Below are 15,004 nucleotides of genomic sequence, written 5' to 3'. Positions count from 1 at the left end.
GTGGCCTCCTTTATGTCTAACTTGGAGATTTTTAAAAGACCTTTCACATGGTTTATATGCAAACATCAAAGCATTCCACAACATAAATTATACAATACGTACTAAAACATTGACAGCTATCCTACACTTAACTCTTGCAGATAGCTACAGACACAGGTAGAGCTATAGAGTTCATGACTTTGGAGTGCTCTAAAAGGAAGAACAAATATTTGATTCCATCCCCACAAGGTGAGTAGTGGCTATACATAGCAAACTTCAATAATCAAAGTTGAAATCCCAACCTCATATGTCCCTCTTCTTCTGACATGCTCTAACAGCCCCAGAAAACTCTGTTTGTCCCTTATCGGTAAGGAAGTGTCAATAGGTCAGGGGTTTTTCACATGTAGCGGATATTAAATTGATTTTCATATGAGCTAAATCGAACAGTAAAACAAGTTTGCATAACACCTCCAGTAATGCTGGCTTTCACTAATGCAGATGTAACCCACTGAGTAGCAATGCTTCTCAGTCTAATTAAATATCACCCAGCTGTGCCCTATGCCTGAAAGAAATCTGAAAAGGAATTAATATAGCTGTGCATGGGCCTGTAATCTATCCATTTAGGTTTTGTCTTATCAAAACCATATCATTTCTACTGTTCTTTCAGATGCAAAGCTAAGCTGGACGTCCTTAAGCCAGACAGTTAATTAGTTTGAGACTCCCTGGTCAGTGTAGTTTATTTACACTGCAAAATGTTTCTTAAAAACATAACAGAAAATAAAACCCCCTCTTGAGCAAAATTATAATTAAAGAAGATGACTATAAAAGTGTGGTGATAGGAAGATGTCAGACGGTAACTCCACAATCAAAATATCATTGGATCTGTTTGGAGTGGTATTGGTGATGTTGAAAACAGTTTTCTTAGGAGAGATGGCTCAGTGGTTAAGAGCACTGACTGCTCTTCCAGAGGTCCTGAGTTCAGTTCCCAGCAACCACATGGTGACTCACAGACATCTGTAATGGGATCTGATGCCCTCTTCTGGTGTGTCTGAAGACAGCGACAGTGTACTCACATACATAAAATAATTTTTTTAAAAGACCGTTTTCTTATAAAGGCATAGGCAGAAATTTCTAGAAAAAAAAATTTTAAAAATTCCATGGAACAATTTATTTATTCAATCTCTATAAGTTTTATTGTTCTATGAGCCTGGTACAACAAAAATGTTCTGTTCAAGTTTTAAAGTCGAAAGCACACACAAAAGTGTACAATTTAAATTGTTGTAAAATCTGAAACCAAAATATCCCAGCATTCAGGGAATCAAGTTGATTTTAGGGACATGAGAAGAGTTTATTTGTCATAAGCATGATATGCCAGAAACATAAACAGACTTGTATATCTTTCCACACTGTCAGAATTTACTAAATAAAAACAAATTTACTAGGCGCTCATAGTAGCAATTTGTCAGGTAATGCCGCCTTTCTTGGTAATCTGGCCAGTACAGATGGAGCTCACTTCATTTCAATCTTAACTACTAATGTTAATTTTCATATCACACTCAACATAGAGCTATATCCGTACATGTACTTCTGCAGTTCACAGGATGGATATGATTTAAGGAGGCTAGAGAACAGTTCAGGAGTTGTTAGAGGGCTGATAGAAATGTCAACAGAGTCTGCACTAATCCGCTGACATCCCCAGAACCAGCTACAAAGAAGCTACTGTAGAGATCAGACCACAGGAAAGAGAAGCGCAGGGTTCACCTCAGAGGCAAAGGGGAGAGCCTGGTAGGTCTAGGAAGTGTAGGTCCAGGTCCAAATGAGCTAGCCTGTGAAAGGGCAGAGGACCTCATCAACGGGGTTGGGGAGAACACCTATCATGTCAAGTTCCAGGGATAGCTGGGAGTTTTGTTCCTGTGACTGGCCTCTCTCCCCCCTCCCCCTCCCTTCCTCTCCCTCCCTCTCCCCCCACTTCCCCCCTCTCCCCACCCCCCCTCTCCCCCGTCCCTGGAGCGCACGTGACTTTACAAACTACCACTTTCCAGTTTCAGCAGTATACCATATCAATTATCAAATAAGAATACCCAAGAAGATATGAATCTTAGGAAAAGAGCAACAGAAAGGTGCTAAGAGGCACGGAGCGCATCAGGACTCAAAGAGTTCCAGACCTCAGAGAGCCCTGATCCTCACTGACCCCCATGAGCTCTGGAAATAGCCCTGTGCTCACACAGCTCTTAGTGCTTACTAAGAAAGTTATCACTATCAAACCAGTCACAGCGCTGGAGACAGATCAGGCTGCAGGAATTAGGGAAAGAACCTCGAGACAGGCCAGCAAGGGCTTGGAGGGGATGAAGGACAGATTTCACGAGGGAAACGAGGGACACAAGGGTACAAAGAAAAAAATAGAAAACAGCCTAGGAAAAGCAAGATGTTATCCTCTCATGCAACCAAGTAGTATTTATGGAAATGTATAAATGTAAAACTTTATGAAATTTATTGATGTCTGAATGAGTCAACAAAAGCAATTGGAAAACAGAATTAAAAGGAAAGCCATAAAGAGATAAGTGTGAAGGGAGGGAAGAGAAAAAGGTAATGAACGCAGGAACATGCAAATCACGTCTTACCACAAAGCAAATCTGTGATGTGTTTGAGCTTCAACAAAGAAATAAATTATGCTGATTTGAATGCAGATGATGTTTTAATTCAATAAATTGAATTTGAAGCAACCCTTCTAAGTAAAAGTACAAAAGTTTTCTGGCATATAAGGTAGGATGTTAGTTGATGACAGATATCCTGGGAGTCACACGTTGTCACATGCACATCCACATTCTACCTATCAGGTATTTCAAAGGAGATGTCCCAAATTCAAAGCCAAGTGGCAGTAATAATAATAATACATTTTAAAAATATAAGTAATAGATAAGTAAATCAAAATCACTACCTTTCTTGCATAAGATTTCTGAGTCCATGCAAGAAATTTCAATCTCCCCCATGAAAAGTAGAAATAGAAATGACTCAGGTACATATAATCATTGTCTAAAAATTACTGACAGGTTTTTACACTTTCAAATTCATGATTTTAATAAGGCAAATTTAGGCATGGTCACGTGACATAAGTGGTAGCTCGTAGCAAAAGAAAGAAATCAAGAAATGCCTTACCAATACGCAGTCTCTTCAAGGGCAAGGTTTACCTCTGTATGTATTACCAGAGTGTGTAGAATTGCCATCCTCTGAAGAAGCAGGAGATTTGGAGGGAGGGAGGGAGAGAGGAGATCGGAAGGGGTTGTGATTAAATTACCATCTCAAAAATAAACAAAAGGTAGAAGGCAAACATACCATCTGTAACGGTATGGAAGTGAAACGTGTGTCAAGTGATGTCAGGCATAGGAAGACAGAAGACAATGTATGATCACACTTGTGGGTAGAATCTGAGACTTTTGATTTCATAGACATTGAGAGCAGAGTGGGTGATGTCAAAGGCTGGGGATGTGATGGGAGACAGGAAAAGGTGAGTTGATGGTGCCGTGTGATTAGACAAGGGTATGCTGTAAGCTCAGCAGTGTGGTGTATAGAAAGCTAGAAGAGAGAACTTTGTAAGCTTTTGCAATAGAGAAACGGTAATCATACAGACAGGCATGTCTAGCTTGGTTTAAATACAACCCGATGTATATATGTCTCAAAATATGTTAGCCCATTGATATATTCAATATTGGTTCGTTGTTTGATAACTAATATAAGTTCAACTTTCTATTTTTAATATATAAGCCATCACAGGATTTCTCAAATTTGTAAAAGGCAGAATGGTAAGACTTTAAAAAGGGAAAAGAAGGTTAAAGAAAAATGGGGGGTGTCTATTATTGGGGTGCTAATCAAAAGACGAATTTTAAAAACACTTGTTGGAGAAATGCAGACCATAATAGGGCTACATATAAAACAACTTCCTTGGGCTTCTGAGTTTTCTGACTTGGATCCTTGGGCACCCTAGGGTTAACAGAGCCACCAAGATTATTTATATTCTCAAAAGAGAAGAGAGAGAGAGGTCACACAGGGGACAATTTCTGAGATGCTCATCCTGGGGCAGTGTGATCCTCCCTCCAAGTATGCTTTAGTCAGCAAATCTTGGCTTATGAATCAAAGAACTGAGTCATCAGATCTGGTCCACTCTGCTAGGCTGCTGATAATTTTACCTTGATTTTCTTACAGCTTTTACTTTGATTTGAAAAGACAAATGACCTAATGGACAACTTCATGTTGGTGTCGTAAATGTATCCATGCTTGTTACTCTTTGGGGGGGATGTGTCTGAGTGTGGGCCTCCAGTGTGCACTAAATCCTCACCCTCGTGTGACAGATCTTCACGGTCCAGCATTTAACTTACAATGGGACTTTGGCTAGACCATTAGGAAACCAGGTAGTGATATTATATTCTCTCTCTGTATGCAAATAAGAATGATCATATTCAAGTAGAGGTAAGTTGGCACTTCTATGGCTGTCCCAGTGTGTGACATTTTCTTTCTGTTACTGCTTTGGATCATCACAGAAGAGTGATGTGTAGACACTTGTCACATAGATGCTGTGGTGGTTTGAACATGCTTGGCCCATGAAGTGCTACTATTAGGAGGTGTGGCCTTGTTAGAGGAAGTGCATCTCTGTGGGGGTGGGCTTTGAGGGCTCCTAGTGCTCAAGCTCCGCCCCTTGTGAAAGAAAGTCTCCTCCTTGCTAAAACTGGACCAAGATGCAGGACTCTCAGACTCTTCTCTGTCCAAAACCACATCTGCCTAGATAATGTCAAACTTCCTGTCATGAAGATCATGGACTGAACCTCTGAACGTGTAAGTCAGCCCCAATTAAACGTTGTCCCTTATAAGAGTTGTCTTGGTCATGGTGTCTCTTCACAGCAATAAAACCCAACTAAGATGTTCTGAAGAGGTGTTAGGTAGAAGAAGTGACGTCTATAAGCAGGAGATCAGTGGGGACAAACACATGGAAACACAGTGAAGAATTAAAATGGCATGGGATAAAGAAATAGATAACCTAACACACAATTTCAATGCCCTGATGAAGTTGAAGTTACACACACAACAGATTTGTGGGATGCATACATCCCCAAAAGAACCTGCAGCTTGCAGTTTACTGTGAATAAAGTTGAATAAAACAATGTCCATTGAGTTTATATGAGAAGAAAATAATTAAAATTAAAGGTGAAGGCGCATGAGTCTCTGGAAGAATTCGTTGACCTCATTTGAGGAGTTTCGTAGTTTCTTGGTTTCTACTGAGGTCTATGATATCCAGTTGCTGTTGTAGCCGCTGTGTGTCCTAGGTCAAGATTCAATTTTCGGATGTGGGTATTCGTTTATCTAACATTACTTTATGTAAATGTTCTTTCTGGATTTTTGTTGCTTCCTTGTCAAAGACACCTTGGTTGCATTTATGGGGCTACATTTTTGATTATTTAATCAACTTGCCTATTGTTTTATTAGTATCACATTGTCCTGATAGCAGGGACTTTATTGTACCCACAGTCCCTTAATAATTGGCATTTGTAATTTTCTATTTTTAGTCAGAAGAGAAGAAGGAAGGTAAGGCAGGGGAAGAAGAGAGGAAAACAGAACAGAAGGGGGCAAATAAAAGGAGGTGAGGAAGGGCCAGCAGGGGAGAAGGAAGATTTAGGGGAAACAAAGGGAAAGAGAGGAAGAGAGAGGAGGCAAGGGCAGGTGCCTTTAAGTCAGGCATAAATGGCAGAGCAAGCACGTGAGAGAAATGGCAAGTTATCTTGGCAAGTTCCTGGTCTTTTTATTCTTGGGCATCATCAGTGGTAGACTCTTCAAACAGTTCGAGAGGTAGAAGAATTAGCCACCATGTTTAAAATGAAAGAAAGGTTAAGAGGCTGTCTTCTACATTTCCTGCAAATACTTGAATTTCTGTGGAAAATTCCATAATGTTAATGTACTAGACTCATTGGGAAATCACGTTTTCCTTGGTGTATACAACAGAACAATAGGCATTTATGCATAATATTTCTTCTTATCTAGAACTCCTACCCCAAGGTTACTTTTCATAATAGTTAGCTGCCTGAGTAGTGGAAATAAATATCAATTTTCCAAAACATTTTACAACAGTCCAATATACAAATCAAGAGAATTAGAAGTCATCAATGTGGCTTATAATAATACATAAGTGTGTCTGTTCCAGCATACTTCTGTAAGGAATTAGCAAGTGTTATTTACATTGATCTATTCCATGAGTGTTGTTTATGTTATTTGAGTTTTCATAGTTTTATCTCTGGCTGTTAGATATATTGTTCTCTGTTAGATGCTGGTAATCTTTCTCGTGGGGAAGGAGTTCTGTTCTATCATATGTCTGTTTAATTACTAAACATTTTATTCATAATTTGAAATCAGAACAATAAGACAAAGCATTTTCTCAATTATATTTCCTATATATGTATTACCTTAATACTGCATTCTATTTACAACTTTAGTTAGATCATTTTTCTTAAAACAGTATTTTTTATTTGCACATAGTTTAATATCATTTCCTTTAAACACTTATCTCAAATATGTTGTAAATAACAATAAAATAAAATAGTAGTACTTAAATGGCATTATTGTAGTTACTATTCTAGGGCTGTGATGAAACATCATGACCAGAGCAAGTTATAAAATATTTAGGCATTTGTTGACAGTTTCAGAGGGTGAGTCCATGACCATCATGGCAGGAAACATGGCAGCAGATGGGCAAGCATCATGCTGGATCAGAGTTCACACCTGATCTGCAAGTTGTAGGCAGAAAACAAGATCAGGCCTAGTGTGGACATTTGAAACCTTAAGGCTCACCCACAGTCATATACCCACTCCAACAAGGCCACACTCCCTATCTTTATATATTCATCTGCATAACAATCATCTACCATTGTCTCTATTTCTTACCTATCAATATTTATCTAATACTCTCTATGTGTCTATCTGTAATCTCTCAATTATATGTACTTTGTACTGTGATTAGGATCCTTCCCAAACAGTTCCATTAACTGGAGACCAAATATTCAAACATATCAGTCCAGGAACGGGGCCATTCTTATTCAAATCATCATAGATGAATTACATATCAGACTATCTCCTATGAAAAGTGGCTCATTGTTTGTTTTGTTTTTACTTTTTTGGGGGGAAGTGTGAATTATATATAAGTGTGTCACTTAGTGTCTGTGTTCCTCCAAGTGGGCCACGGAACCATAACTGCTGTGCTCATCCTCTGCTCTTTCACACCTGAATTAGCTCTTAACTTCAGCTCCACTAAATGATCTTATGAACACAGTAGGAAGAAGAAATTAGAGTCAAAAATGTATTGATAAGGGAAGCTATGGATATTTAAGGATATAACAAGGGAAGGAAAAAGGGCATTTCTAAACGTTAGGTTAATTTCATCAAAACAGTCAGTCTTGAGACATTGACAGGTGCTAAGATATGCTCAGAGTCTTGCTGCGATTTGAATTTCTTTAGTAGCCCGTCAGAAGTTAGAATGAAGTCCTACAGAGGGTGGCACTATTAGGAGGTGTGGCCCTGTTGGAGGAAGCATGTCACTGTGTGGGCAGACTTTGAGGTCTCATATACGCTCAAGCTATACCCCGTGTGACAGTCTCCTTCTGCTTCCTGCAGATTAACTCTTGACTTCTTCAGCACCATGTCCGGCTGCATGATCTAAGCCTCTGAAACTTTAACCCAGACCCAATTAAATGCTGTCCTTTATAAGAGTTGCAGTGATCAGGGTGTCTCTTCATTGCAATGGAAACCCTAAGACACTTATTTAAAATCTATTTGTCAACTATTCATTCTCTATCATCTATCATCTATTATCTATAACCTATGGCATCTATCACGTATCTATCATCTCTGTGTCATCAATTTATAATTTGTGTGATCAACTTATGTATCACCTATTATCTATCAATCAACTATCTATGTAACTGCCGTCTATCTTTATATATTCATCTATACCCCAATCATCTATCTTTGTCTATATCTCTTATCTATCAATTTCTATCTGACACTATTTGTCGGTCCATAATCTATTAATTACATGTACTTAGTACTGTGAGTCCTCATAGGAGCAATTTAATGTTTGTAGGATTTTTATTGTTTCCCTTTTGTTTGTTTTTTTTTTCAGGTGGCTTTTGTTAATATTTTCTCCTCCTAGAATGTGTTACAAGGCACTGTACTGTCACTGAGGCCATACAATAGTTACCTGGAGTTTTTCTATTTCATCAAAATTTCATATGGTGACTTACTCTCATAAGCAACTCGGCATAGGTCTCCTTTTCTTTATCATTTTCTCTGTTCACTTTTTATGATGTCATTCTTCCTATTTTATTAGCACAGGGGAATTTGCAGTATTTTCATCATTCGTTAATAACAATAGAACTTTTCTGAAACTTCCAGCGCCAGACAAAAGGTATCTAATTTTATGACTATTTCTACTTCTGGCATATTTTCTGCAACAAGAAATCCTATTCACCAGCCTACGATAAGCTTTCTTGGTTCCCTCCACTCTTCAAACATAAATCCATATGAAAATAGAAAGGTAGCAATTTCACAGTGCCCAACCTTTAATCAGTTCATTCCATGCACCGTGATGGGAAGGACGGTGAAGTCGAACGTTAGACTTTATTTCTCCACTTAAGTGGCAGGTGAAATAAAAATGGTGACCGGTCTCAGAGACAGAAAGCGTTGATTCACCTCTGCTGCTCAGCCTTGTTAGTTTCTCCGTGTATGGTCTGAGACTTAACTTTATCCGGGAATATTCTCTACAGAAAAACTATGTGACATAAGAAATGGCGGGGCCATGAAATCGTGTGTTCAGCTACACACATGCACACTGACATACATTAAAGGTCATGCAACACACATTATAGATCACACATGAAGACACCTCCAATAGGCACGTTTACTGCTTCCGTTACTCTGTTGCTGTGGAGAACACCATGGCCAACAGCAACCTGTGAAGGAAAGGATTTACTTTTGATTACACATCATAGTCCCTCAAAGTGGGATGTCAAGTCAGGAACTTGAGACATGAATCTGGGGACAAAAACTGAAGCACTGAGACAATGGAAGAATGCTGCTTGCTAGCTTGTTTTTCAAGACTTGATACACTTACTTTCTTATGTATCCCAGGACCACGTGCTCAGGGATGACACCATCCACAATGGGACTTCACAGCTCAGATATTAATAAAGAAAATGACCCACATACGTGCCCCACAAGACAACCTTTTTTAGGTTGGGTAATCTCTTCCCAGCTGACGCTAGCTGTGTCAAATAGACAAAAGCTAACCCAGAGCCATCTGTGCTATGATGCCTATCCCACGGTAGAAAGGCTTGGCAGTAACACAAGACTTTTTCAATCATTAATACTTAGCTCGGGGAGGGAGAGCTGAACCTTCAGAGAGGCGGACACGCCTGGGAAACCAGAAGAGACTGCACTCTGTGCACATCCAGGCGCCAGAGGAAAACACCAAACGCCATCTGGAACCCTGGTGCACGGAGGCTCCCGGAAAGAGCGGCGCAGATCTTCCCGGTTGCTGCCACAGCGGAGAGGACTTAGGCAGTACCCCACGAGCAAACTTGAGCCTTGGAACTGCAGGTAGGACCAACTTTTCCCCTGCAAGAAACCTGCCTGGTGAACTCAGGACACACAGAGGCAAAATTCCTCTAAGGCCGGGCACTTCCTGTGTTTACCGGAAGTCCCACACCGGCGGATCCCGGACCCCAGCAGCTCTCTGCTCCCAAACCCCGTGGGAGAGAGACCTCACCGCCTGATCAAGTGGGCACTCCTGAGGCTGCAGAGCGGAGGAGACCACCAACACTGCCCACCCCTGCCCACATCCCTGGCCCAAGAGGCAACTGTATAAGGCCTCTGGGTTCCCATAGGGGAGGGCCCGGGAGCGGCAGGACCCCTGCGTCTGAGACACTGCCAGAACCTGAAGGAAACAGACTGGATAAACAGTTCTCTGCACCCAAATCCCGTGGGAGGGAGAGCTGAACCTTCAGACAGGCGGACACGCCTGGGAAACCAGAAGAGACTGCACTCTGTGCACATCCAGGCGACAGAGGAAAACACCAAACGTCATCTGAAACCCTGGTGCACGGAGGCTCCCGGAAGGAGCGGCACAGATTTTCCCGGTTGCTGCCACAGCGGAGAGGTCTTAGGCAGTACCCCACGAGCAAACTTGAGCCTTGGAACCACAGGTAGGACCAACTTTTCCCCTGCAAGAAACCTGCCTGGTGAACTCAAGACACAGGCCCACAGGAACAGCTGAAGACCTGTAGAGAGGAAAAACTACACGCCCGAAAGCAGAACACTCTGTCCCCATAACTGGCTGAAAGAAAACAGGAAAACAGGTCTACAGCACTCCTGACACACAGGTTATAGGAGAGTCTAGCCACTGTCAGAAATAGCAGAACAAAGTAACACTAGAGATAATCTGATGGCGAGAGGCAAGCGCAGGAACCCAAGCAACAGAAACCAAGACTACATGGCATCATCGGAGCCCAATTCTCCCACCAAAGCAAACACGGAATATCCAAACACACCAGAAAAGCAAGACCTAGTTTCAAAATCATATTTGATCATGATGCTGGAGGACTTCAAGAAAGACATAAAGAACTCCCTTAGAGAACAAGTAGAAGCCTACAGAGAGGAATCGCAAAAATCCCTGAAAGAATTCCAGGAAAACACAATCAAACAGTTGAAGGAATTAAAAATGGAAATAGAAGCAATCAAGAAAGAACACATGGAAACAACCCTGGACATAGAAAATCAAAAGAAAAGACAAGGAGCTGTAGATACAAGCTTCACCAACAGAATTCAAGAGATGGAAGAGAGAATCTCAGGAGCAGAAGATTCCATAGAAATCATTGACTCAACTGTCAAAGATAATGTAAAGCAGAAAAAGCTACTGGTCCAAAACATACAGGAAATCCAGGACTCAATGAGAAGATCAAACCTAAGGATAATAGGTATAGAAGAGAGTGAAGACTCCCAGCTCAAAGGACCAGTAAATATCTTCAACAAAATCATAGAAGAAAACTTCCCTAACCTAAAAAAAGAGATACCCATAGGCATACAAGAAGCCTACAGAACTCCAAATAGATTGGACCAGAAAAGAAACACCTCCCGTCACATAATTGTCAAAACACCAAACGCACAAAATAAAGAAAGAATATTAAAAGCAGTAAGGGAAAAAGGTCAAGTAACATATAAAGGCAGACCTATCAGAATCACACCAGACTTTTCGCCAGAAACTATGAAGGCCAGAAGATCCTGGACAGATGTCATACAGACCCTAAGAGAACACAAATGCCAGCCCAGGTTACTGTATCCTGCAAAACTCTCAATTAACATAGATGGAGAAACCAAGATATTCCATGACAAAACCAAATTTACACAATATCTTTCTACAAGTCCAGCACTACAAAGGATAATAAAGGGTAAAGCCCAACATAAGGAGGCAAGCTATACCCTAGAAGCAAGAAACTAATCATCTTGGCAACAAAACAAAGAGAATGAAAGCACACAAACATAACCTCACTTCCAAATATGAATATAACGGGAAGCAATAATCACTATTCCTTAATATCTCTCAATATCAATGGCCTCAACTCCCCAATAAAAAGACGTAGATTAACAAACTGGATACGCAACGAGGACCCTGCATTCTGCTGCCTACAGGAAACACACCTCAGAGACAAAGACAGACATTACCTCAGAGTGAAAGGCTGGAAAACAATTTTCCAAGCAAATGGTCAGAAGAAGCAAGCTGGAGTAGCCATTCTAATATCAAATAAAATCAATTTCCAACTAAAAGTCATCAAAAAAGATAAGGAAGGACACTTCATATTCATCAAAGGAAAAATCCACCAAGATGAACTCTCAATCCTAAATATCTATGCCCCAAATAAAAGGGCACCTACATATGTAAAAGAAACCTTACTAAAGCTCAAAACACACATTGCACCTCACACAATAATAGTGGGAGATTTCAACACCCCACTCTCATCAATGGACAGATCATGGAAACAGAAATTAAACAGAGATGTAGACAGACTAAGAGAAGTCATGAGCCAAATGGACTTAACGGATATTTATAGAACATTCTATCCTAAAGCAAAAGGATATACCTTCTTCTCAGCTCCTCATGGTACTTTCTCCAAAATTGACCATATAATTGGTCAAAAAACGGGCCTCAACAGGTACAGAAAGATAGAAATAATCCCATGCGTGCTATCGGACCACCACGGCCTAAAACTGGTCTTCAATAACAATAAGGGAAGAATGCCCACATATACGTGGAAATTGAACAATGCTCTACTCAATGATAACCTGGTCAAGGAAGAAATAAAGAAAGAAATTAAAAACTTTTTAGAATTTAATGAAAATGAAGGTACAACATACCCAAACTTATGGGACACAATGAAAGCTGTGCTAAGAGGAAAACTCATAGCGCTGAGTGCCTGCAGAAAGAAACAGGAAAGAGCATATGTCAGCAGCTTGACAGCACACCTAAAAGCTCTAGAACAAAAAGAAGCAAATACACCCAGGAGGAGTAGAAGGCAAGAAATAATCAAACTCAGAGCTGAAATCAACCAAGTAGAAACAAAAAGGACCATAGAAAGAATCAACAGAACCAAAAGTTGGTTCTTTGAGAAAATCAACAAGATAGATAAACCCTTAGCCAGACTAACGAGAGGACACAGAGAGTGCGTCCAAATTAACAAAATCAGAAATGAAAAGGGAGACATAACTACAGATTCAGAGGAAATTCAAAAAATCATCAGATCTTACTATAAAAACCTATATTCAACAAAACTTGAAAATCTTCAGGAAATGGACAATTTCCTAGACAGATACCAGGTATCGAAGTTAAATCAGGAACAGATAAACCAGTTAAACAACCCCATAACTCCTAAGAAAATAGAAGCAGTCATTAAAGGTCTCCCAACCAAAAAGAGCCCAGGTCCAGACGGGTTTAGTGCAGAATTCTATCAAACCTTCATAGAAGACCTTATACCATTATTATCCAAACTATTCCACAAAATTGAAACAGATGGAGCCCTACCGAATTCCTTCTATGAAGCCACAATTACTCTTATACCTAAACCACACAAAGACCCAACAAAGAAAGAGAACTTCAGACCAATTTCCCTTATGAATATCGACGCAAAAATACTCAATAAAATTCTGGCAAACCGAATTCAAGAGCACATCAAAACAATCATCCACCATGATCAAGTAGGCTTCATCCCAGGCATGCAGGGATGGTTTAATATAAGGAAAACCATCAACGTGATCCATCATATAAACAAACTGAAAGAACAGAACCACATGATCATTTCATTAGATGCTGAGAAAGCATTTGACAAAATTCAACACCCCTTCATGATAAAAGTCCTGGAAAGAATAGGTATTCAAGGCCCATACCTAAACATAGTAAAAGCCATATACAGCAAACCAGTTGCTAACATTAAACTAAATGGAGAGAAACTTGAAGCAATCCCACTAAAATCAGGGACTAGACAAGGCTGCCCACTCTCTCCCTACTTATTCAATATAGTTCTTGAAGTTCTAGCCAGAGCAATCAGACAACAAAAGGAGATCAAGGGGATACAGATCGGAAAAGAAGAAGTCAAAATATCACTATTTGCAGACGACATGATAGTATATTTAAGTGATCCCAAAAGTTCCACCAGAGAACTACTAAAGCTGATAAACAACTTCAGCAAAGTGGCTGGGTATAAAATTAACTCAAATAAATCAGTTGCCTTCCTCTACACAAAAGAGAAACAAGCCGAGAAAGAAATTAGGGAAACGACACCCTTCATAATAGACCCAAATAATATAAAGTACCTCGGTGTGACTTTAACCAAGCAAGTAAAAGATCTGTACAATAAGAACTTCAAGACACTGAGGAAAGAAATTGAAGAAGACCTCAGAAGATGGAAAGATCTCCCATGCTCATGGATTGGCAGGATTAATATAGTAAAAATGGCCATTTTACCAAAAGCAATCTACAGATTCAATGCAATCCCCATCAAAATACCAATCCAATTCTTCAAAGAGTTAGACAGAACAATTTGCAAATTCATCTGGAATAACAAAAAACCCAGGATAGCTAAAGCTATCCTCAACAATAAGAGGACTTCAGGGGGAATCACTATCCCTGAACTCAAGCAGTATTACAGAGCAATAGTGATAAAAACTGCATGGTATTGGTACAGAGACAGACAGATAGACCAATGGAATAGAATTGAAGACCCAGAAATGAACCCACACACCTATGGTCACTTGATTTTTGACAAAGGAGCCAAAACCATCCAATGGAAAAAAGATAGCATTTTCAGCAAATGGTGCTGGTTCAACTGGAGGGCAACATGTAGAAGAATGCAGATCGATCCATGCTTATCACCCTGTACAAAGCTTAAGTCCAAGTGGATCAAGGACCTCCACATCAAACCAGACACACTCAAACTAATAGAAGAAAAACTAGGGAAGCATCTGGAACACATGGGCACTGGAAAAAATTTCCTGAACAAAACACCAATGGCTTATGCTCTAAGATCAAGAATCGACAAATGGGATCTCATAAAACTGCAAAGCTTCTGTAAGGCAAAGGACACTGTGGTTAGGACAAAACGGCAACCAACAGATTGGGAAAAGATCTTTACCAATCCTATAACAGATAGAGGCCTTATATCCAAAATATACAAAGAACTCAAGAAGTTAGACCGCAGGGAAACAAATAACCCTATTAAAAAATGGGGTTCAGAGCTGAACAAAGAATTCACAGCTGAGGAATGCCGAATGGCTGAGAAACACCTAAAGAAATGTTCAACATCTTTAGTCATAAGGGAAATGCAAATCAAAACAACCCTGAGATTTCACCTCACACCAGTGAGAATGGCTAAGATCAAAAACTCAGGTGACAGCAGATGCTGGCGAGGATGTGGAGAAAGAGGAACACTCCCCCATTGTTGGT

This window comes from Rattus norvegicus, chromosome 20 (assembly GCF_036323735.1).
Source record: "Rattus norvegicus strain BN/NHsdMcwi chromosome 20, GRCr8, whole genome shotgun sequence".
In the NCBI taxonomy this organism is placed as follows: Eukaryota; Metazoa; Chordata; class Mammalia; order Rodentia; family Muridae; genus Rattus; species Rattus norvegicus.
The sequence above is the reverse complement of the archived record's forward strand: the minus strand, read 5'-3'. Positions refer to the sequence as shown.